Here is a 7192-nt window from a genome sequence, read left to right on the forward strand (position 1 = left end):
GTCAAAAGCTTCAAATTTTCCGAAGAGAAGCACGACTGCTTTGCTCCTCTTTCAGGCTGGACTCAATTGGACTTAACTCTTGAACTTGACTTCTTTTCTCTGGTGCAATTTGGGTTGCTGTTGGTTTTCCTCATCGCCAAAGCAGTAAATGAGATTGGTGACCACCAGCTGGCTAACAAACAACAAAGAGTTTATTAACTAATGAACTATATACAAATCACAATCAGCAATGTCTTCATTCTCGGCACTAAGGCCACAAGTGGCTGCAAACACTGCGCTCTGCACTGAGATTCCTGCACTTATTCCCTATTGGCTGATCGGGTGACATGACCCTTCTGACGCACGCCCCATTGAAGGGGTGAGCTACTACACATACTAAACTCTTTGGGTGAATTCTACGCCGATGCATGAAATGAAATGAAGTAACATCAAAGAGCTGTATCAAGGTGATATTTGAATTTCTCACAACAAATGGTCATGCAGCCTCCTTGAGCGAGATTGGCAATTTATATTGAATGAAGGGCAGTTTCAAACTTTGAGTCTACACATACTTGGACCTATGTTAGGTCCAAAACTCATTCCTTACAAGTTGTTCAAGTTATGGAAGTCATGGCCAACGTCTATCTTTTCTGCGCTGGAGTGGGTTTTATTAATGAACTCCAAGGGTATAAGGACAGTGTACTTACTCACTGCACCATTCTGTCCCATTCTTCAACCAGCTCATTCTTTTTTTTTTAAATTTAGTTCACCCATTCATTTTTTCCAATTAAGGGGCAATTTAGCGTGGCCAATCCACCTAGCCTATACATCTTTGGGTTGTGGGGGCGAAACCCACACAAACACGGGGAGAATGTGCAAACTCCACACGGACAGTGACCCAGAGCCGGGATCAAACCTGCCTGTGAAACCACTCTAAAGCCCATCTACACTATTCCCTTGTCATCCATATGTCTCTTATTCTCTTAGTCAGCAAGCCTATGATTCTATAAAATTCTTCAGCTGTACCATTCTGTCATTTTTAAGGGGAGGAATGATTCTGCTTCTTCTCAGCAATTTGTGAAATATTAAGACTGCGGCTGGCGAACTGAACAATCACACTCCCTTCTGGCTCTCCTTCTTGTTCCCGTTGCCGAACCCACATATCTCCCTTTTTCCCTCACCCCCCCCATCCCTTCTTGACCCCTCCTGCTCCGCTTCCTGCCGCTCTCCTATCCCATCTTCTGCTCGGATTCCCACGCCGTTCCTGCTCCCTGTCACGTCACCCCCATCCTGCTCCCTTTCCCGGCACCCCCATCCTGCTCCCTTTCCCGCCACCCCCCTCCTGCTCTCTGACCCACCCCCTTCTCCCCTTCCCCGGTCCACCACCCTGCTCCCTTTCCCAACCTCCCCTTCTGCTCCCTTTCCCGCCCCCCCCCCCACCCACCCACCCCCGCTGTCCCCTTTCCTGTGCATCATCCTGCTCCCTTTCCCGCACCCTCTCTTGCTCCCCCTCCCTCTTCTGCTCCGCTTCCACCCCTGTCCTCCCCCCTCCTGCACCCCTCACCTGCTCCACTCCCTCCCCCTGCTTCCTCCCGTCCCTCCCTCTCTTGCTCCCCACCACCCTCCTGCTCCCCTTCCACCCCCTCCCCTACCACCCGCTCCTGCTCCCCCACTCCTGCTCCCTCCTTCCCTCCTCCTGCTGCCTCTATTTTCTCCTCCTGCTCCCCTCCCTACCCCTCCTGCTCCCCACTCCTCCCGGGTACACAGAGGGAGAATTCAAAATATCCAAATTACCTTTTGGGACTTGTGGGAGGAAACTGGAGCACCCAGAGGAAATCCATGCAGACACAGGAAGAACATGCAGACTCCACACAAAAAAGTGACCCAAGTCGGGAATTGAACCTGTGACCCTGGCACACTGGTTAGTACTGTTGCTTCACAGTGCCAGGGTCACAGGTTCGATTCCCGGCAACAGTACTAACCAATGCGCCGGAATGTGGTGACAAGGGGCTTTTCACAGTAACTTCATTGCAGTGTTAATGTAGGCCTACTTGTGACAATAAAGATTATTAAATGAAGATTATTAAAAAGGTTATGAGTAGGCAGCACGGTGGCACAGTGTTTAGCACTGCTGTTGAGGTCAAGTTTCGATGCCGGCCCTGGGTCGCTGTCCGTGTGGAGTTTGCACGTTCTCCCCGTGTTTGCGTGGGTTTCACCTCCACGGCCTGGGGATGTGCAGGGTGGGTGGATTGGCCACGCTGGGGTTGCCCCTTGATCGGAAAAAATGAATTGGGTACTCTAAATTAAAGAAAAGAAATTTAAAAAAAGGTTATGAGTACCAGGATTGTTCATGACATCAAATATTCAGAGGGTAGAACATGGGAAGCTGGAGCCATTGGAATAGTGAGGTCTAGAGGTAACAAAGGCATGGGTGAAGCCACAGATGAGCTGAAGGTGGGTGAGTTGGGTGTGACATTTTTTTTTAACATTCATTTAGGGGACGCAGGTGTCATTGGCTAGGCCAACATTTTTATTAGCCATCCCTAATTGCTGTTGAGAAGGTGATGGTGGGCCGCCTTCTTGAACTGCTGCAGTCCATGTGATGTAAGTGAACACACAATGCTGCTTGGGGGGTAGTTCAGGAATTTAACCAAGTGACAGTGAAGGAATGGCTATGTGGTGTGACTTGGACGGAACTTGCATGTGGAGGTGTTCCCTCGCACCTGCTGCCCTTGTCCTTCTAGGTGGTAGAGATCTCGGGTTTGGAAGATGCTGTCAAAGGAGCCTTGGTGAGTTGCTTCAATGCATTTTGTAGATCGTACACACTGCAGCCACTGTGCCTCAGAGGGACTGGGTGTTTGAGGTAGTGGATGGGGTGCTTTGCCTTGATGGAATCGAGCTTCTTTAGTGCTGTTGGAGCTGCACTCATCCAGGGAAATGGAGACTGTTCCACCACACTCCTGACTTGTGCCTTATAGATGGTGGACAGGCTATGGAGGGGTATATTGGCATGGATATGTGGTCTGCAGCGCATCCCAGGATCAAATATGACACTGATGTTGTTAATTCTAGTTCTCCCTGGAGAGGGATGACGTCTTTAACTGGAAAGTGAAGTTTGTGGCGTGGACCAAAGGCTTTGACCTTCCCAATATTTAGTTGGAGGAAATCTATATAAGACAGATGTCGGGTTCTTTACTCAGAGAGTAGTAAGGGCGTGGAATGCCCTGCCTGCAACAGTAGTGGACTCGCCAACACTAAGGGCATTCAGATGGTCTTGGATAGACATATGGATGATAAAGGAATAGTGTAGATGGGCTTTAGAGTGGTTTCACAGGTCGGCGCAACATCGAGGGCTGAAGGGCATGTACTGCGCTGTAATGTTCTATGTTCTAATGGACCTCGGTGCCGTGAGGCTGCAGGGCTAACCCACTGCGCCACCGTGCTGCCCAACCAGCTCATTCTTAAAGGCAATATTGGGATGCTTTCTGTCCTCTGCTTACTTATTGAGGGCTCGGTAACTTCTGTTGAAGGGATGGACCCAGAATTGGCGAAGTGGGGACAGGGAATCACAAGTCTTTATGTTTATGATATCGTGTAGTGCAGCATATTGTATTCATCGGTCAAATTTAAAATGTTGTGAAATATTTATGCAATGTGCCAGAATGTAAGTGATTTATCTCATGCTGGTATAAATTCTTTAAATATCTTTTGAATGATTGCTGGAATCAAAATGTAGCCTATGCTATGAGGTATCACAAACCTCAAGGGAAATCTGGCCAGAAAAGAATGTTTAGAGGTGTAGAATAAGTTTTCTAAAATATCAGAGACATAAGGAGACAAGCAGTTGACGCTGTTTAGTTAAATAGGTTATTGCAATTATCTGAATGAAATGTGGGGATGAATGTGCACAATGTTTCATAAAATTGCAGATGCTTTCACGTAATCTTTGAGGAAAGTCAAAGATCAGAAAAGTCAGGCCACCGACACTCAGTTGATTCCTCAATTTACTGTACACTTCATACTTTTGTAGAATTCCTTTCAATGATTTGTTTCAATTATTTCACTCAGTAAACAGTTTCTGGGAATGGTTTTGTTCCGAAACAGAAGAACATTGCCTATTCTCCTTGGCAGTATTTTTGTAAAGATTGTCCTCCCAATTTATCGGATTTAGTTTCTATCACTACTGCTTGGGTTTTTCACAATTTGGATGATCTGATTAATGTCATCTCAAAGATGGTTGAATATTTGTCGATCTAATTACATGTTGCACAAACTGCGTGGTCTAACCAGGAAGTTGAAACTCATCAATCTTTTGGGTCTGTTGTTCGGAGTTCGAATCATTCAGCTTTACAGGAGGGAAAGTCAAAATGTGACGCTATAATTACAAAAGTTGAGGAAAACTAACTGGATTTGGATTTTTCATTCGAATTAGGTGACAAATTAGATTTTCGGCCAAAACCAGCAATAATGGAAGATCCGGGAAGATCTAGAAATATCCCACGACTATCTAAAGCTACATTTCCAACATACTTTGATGCTTGGACATTCCATGCTCGTTTTGACCAAGTTAACCAATTGGACTTTGTCTCTAGTAGAGAGAGACAAGGCCAGCCTTGTACATAGTAAACCAACTGTATTTAGTCTCTGGCGGAGAAAGGCAAGTCCTGGGCCTTGCACATAGTTTTTTTTTAAGAGTACCCAATTCATTTTTCCAATTAAGGGGCAATTTAGCGTGGCCAATCCACCTAGCCTGCACATCTTTGGGTTGTGAGGGAAAAACCCATGCAAACACGGAGAGAATGTGCAAACTCCACACGGACAGTGACCCAGAGCTGGGATTGAACCTAGGACCTCGGCGCTGTGAGGTTACAGTGCTACCCACTGCGCCACCATGCTGCCCGCCTTGTACATAGTTAACCAATGAGACTTAGTCTCAATCAGATAGAGAGGAAGCCCTAAGCCTCCAAAATGATTGACCAACAGAACTTTGTCGCTGGCAGGCAGGCAAGTTCTGTCCCTCGTAAATGGACAACCCAGAGGAAAATGTACCCAGGGTGAGGTTGTCGGTCCAAAGAAAGTATCCCCCGCCCCGCAGAGCCAAAATCGCAACAAAAATGGAAGTCTATGAGGTCGGATCCAGTGGGTAAATGAGTGAGTTTTTGCAAAGAATGGCAAACGTTCGTATGAACTAAACAGAAGAGTGAGAAGGCAAGGTCGAAAATAAAGTTACAGTGTAAGCGATGATGGACAGATTTGTAAATACTGTCAAGGAAATGATGGGAAATAGGTTTGTGACCGCTCTTGGAAACAATCTACTGGTAAGAAGACAAATAAATGTTCATAGGGCTTCAAAAATGCTTGTTATTAACGCTTGTCATACTTGTAACAAATTGTATTTGCTGCACTTAACATGACTGACTAGAAACCAACTTCTGTAGTAGTAACCAAATTGGGGACAACACCACAGTTTTCTAATGCTTGTTTGCACTGCCAAATTATTGTTGCTTTAGAAAGGATCAAACTGATCAAAGTGGAAGAGGGGTGTTGCTTTATGTCAGAAGGGATTTTACCTCATTGTCTTGTTTATGGATGAATGATGTTGGATTTGAAGATTCAACTTGGGCCACCATTACTCCCCTAATAGTATTACAATGACAGTAGGAGTGGTTTATCAATTGCCTAATTTGACGCAGGAATATCAGACTACAGAATTTATTTGGCATCGCGGGTAATCAAAAAACAGATTTTACAATAGTTGCGGGTGATTTTAATCTACCTGCTATTGACAGAGAGGCCTTTCAGTGAAACCCACAATAGGATGATCTTATGGATGCAATTCTTGAAGGTGGATTTACATAACCCATCGATCAAGCAACTCAGGGAGATCCTGTATTAGATCTGGTTTTCATTTCTGACCCGGCTCCTGTAGTTTCTATTTGAATTCTTGAACCGCTTGGAGACTCAGATCATAACATTGTATCGATTGACTTTAACTAAGATCAAGGTTAAGGCAAGAAAGTGTTCAATTGTCAAAACTGTGAATGCCGATTGGGATCATTTTCAGGAACTTTCGAAAGAGAAAGATTGGGCTGCTCTCTTACGATGCAGTCAGTGATGTGTGGGCACAATATTGATCAGCAATTCTTGAAGCTCTTCAAGAAAGTATTCCAGTGAAAAAATGGCGTCACAAACTAAAAACCACTCTGAGAAACACGACAAGTACGAGAAGCAAAGAGACGACGACCGTTAGTCAAGTTGACTTATAGATGGCACAGGACAGAAGCAAATCATATTAATCCTAATAGATCTGCTAACAATCTAAATCTGTAATGTGACATCCTTGATGAATTTTAAACATACAGTTGGAGGAAGTGGGGACAGTAAAACATTCTGGACTATGTGCAGTCCAAACAGAAAGTTAAAACTTTACTAGCCCACAATGTAATCCAGTAACTGGGAGAGTCACTACTAATCCCCAACAATGTGCTCAGATATTTAATAATAATAATAATAATAATAATAATCTTTTATTGTCACAAGTATGAAGTTACTGTGAAAAGCCCTTAGTCACCTCTCTGTTCAATAGTCTGCACTGTCAACAATTTAGATCAAGCATGGTTGCCTATGTTGGAGGTATGGCTCAGTGGTAGAGCATTTGACTGTAGATCAAGAAGTCCCTGGTTCAAATCTAGGTGCCCCCTTGAAGTAATTTTGGGCGGCACAGTGGTTAGCACTGTTGCTTCATAGCGCCAGGGACTCAGGTTCGATTCACGGCATGGATCACTGTCGGTGCGGAGTCTGTACATTTTCCCCGTGTATGCTGTAATTGAAAATATGGAAAGATATGTCATTTGAAGCATGGAAGTCTGGCAATACCTGATCTAAGAAACATGAGGGAATGTAGGGGAAAATCCCACGAAGGGTTAACAGCAGCTGCAGGAGAGGGCTGTAAAATGCAGATAGCCTTAGTCAAGCAGACTTAGCAAACAAAACAAGCAGGCCTTTCAAGACACAATCGAGTGAATTTTAGTATACAGCTAAAAGCAATGTTTCGCACCTCCTTTTGAAGTTAGCTATCTCAGTAAGCAGCTGGAAAAGAATGGATGAGGTTTTCAGTTGAATTAGGTGACAAATGTTTAAATGTGAGGCAAGTCTTTTAACTCATCACCAATTGAATCTTTAGTATAAAGCTAAAAGCAATATTTCACACCTT

The 7192-nt window shown here is 44.6% G+C and overlaps 1 non-coding gene across 1 annotated transcript; it reads left to right on the forward strand.

Moving 5' to 3' along the window:
- Nucleotides 1-6608: 6608 nt before the first annotated feature.
- On the forward strand, nt 6609-6680 carry trnay-gua (transfer RNA tyrosine (anticodon GUA)). The gene has a single exon. It is a non-coding gene; the product is annotated as a tRNA-Tyr (tRNA).
- The last annotated feature ends 512 nt before the right edge of the window (nt 6681-7192 follow it).

Source organism: Scyliorhinus torazame, chromosome 7 (genome assembly GCF_047496885.1).
Source record: "Scyliorhinus torazame isolate Kashiwa2021f chromosome 7, sScyTor2.1, whole genome shotgun sequence".
In the NCBI taxonomy this organism is placed as follows: Eukaryota; Metazoa; Chordata; class Chondrichthyes; order Carcharhiniformes; family Scyliorhinidae; genus Scyliorhinus; species Scyliorhinus torazame.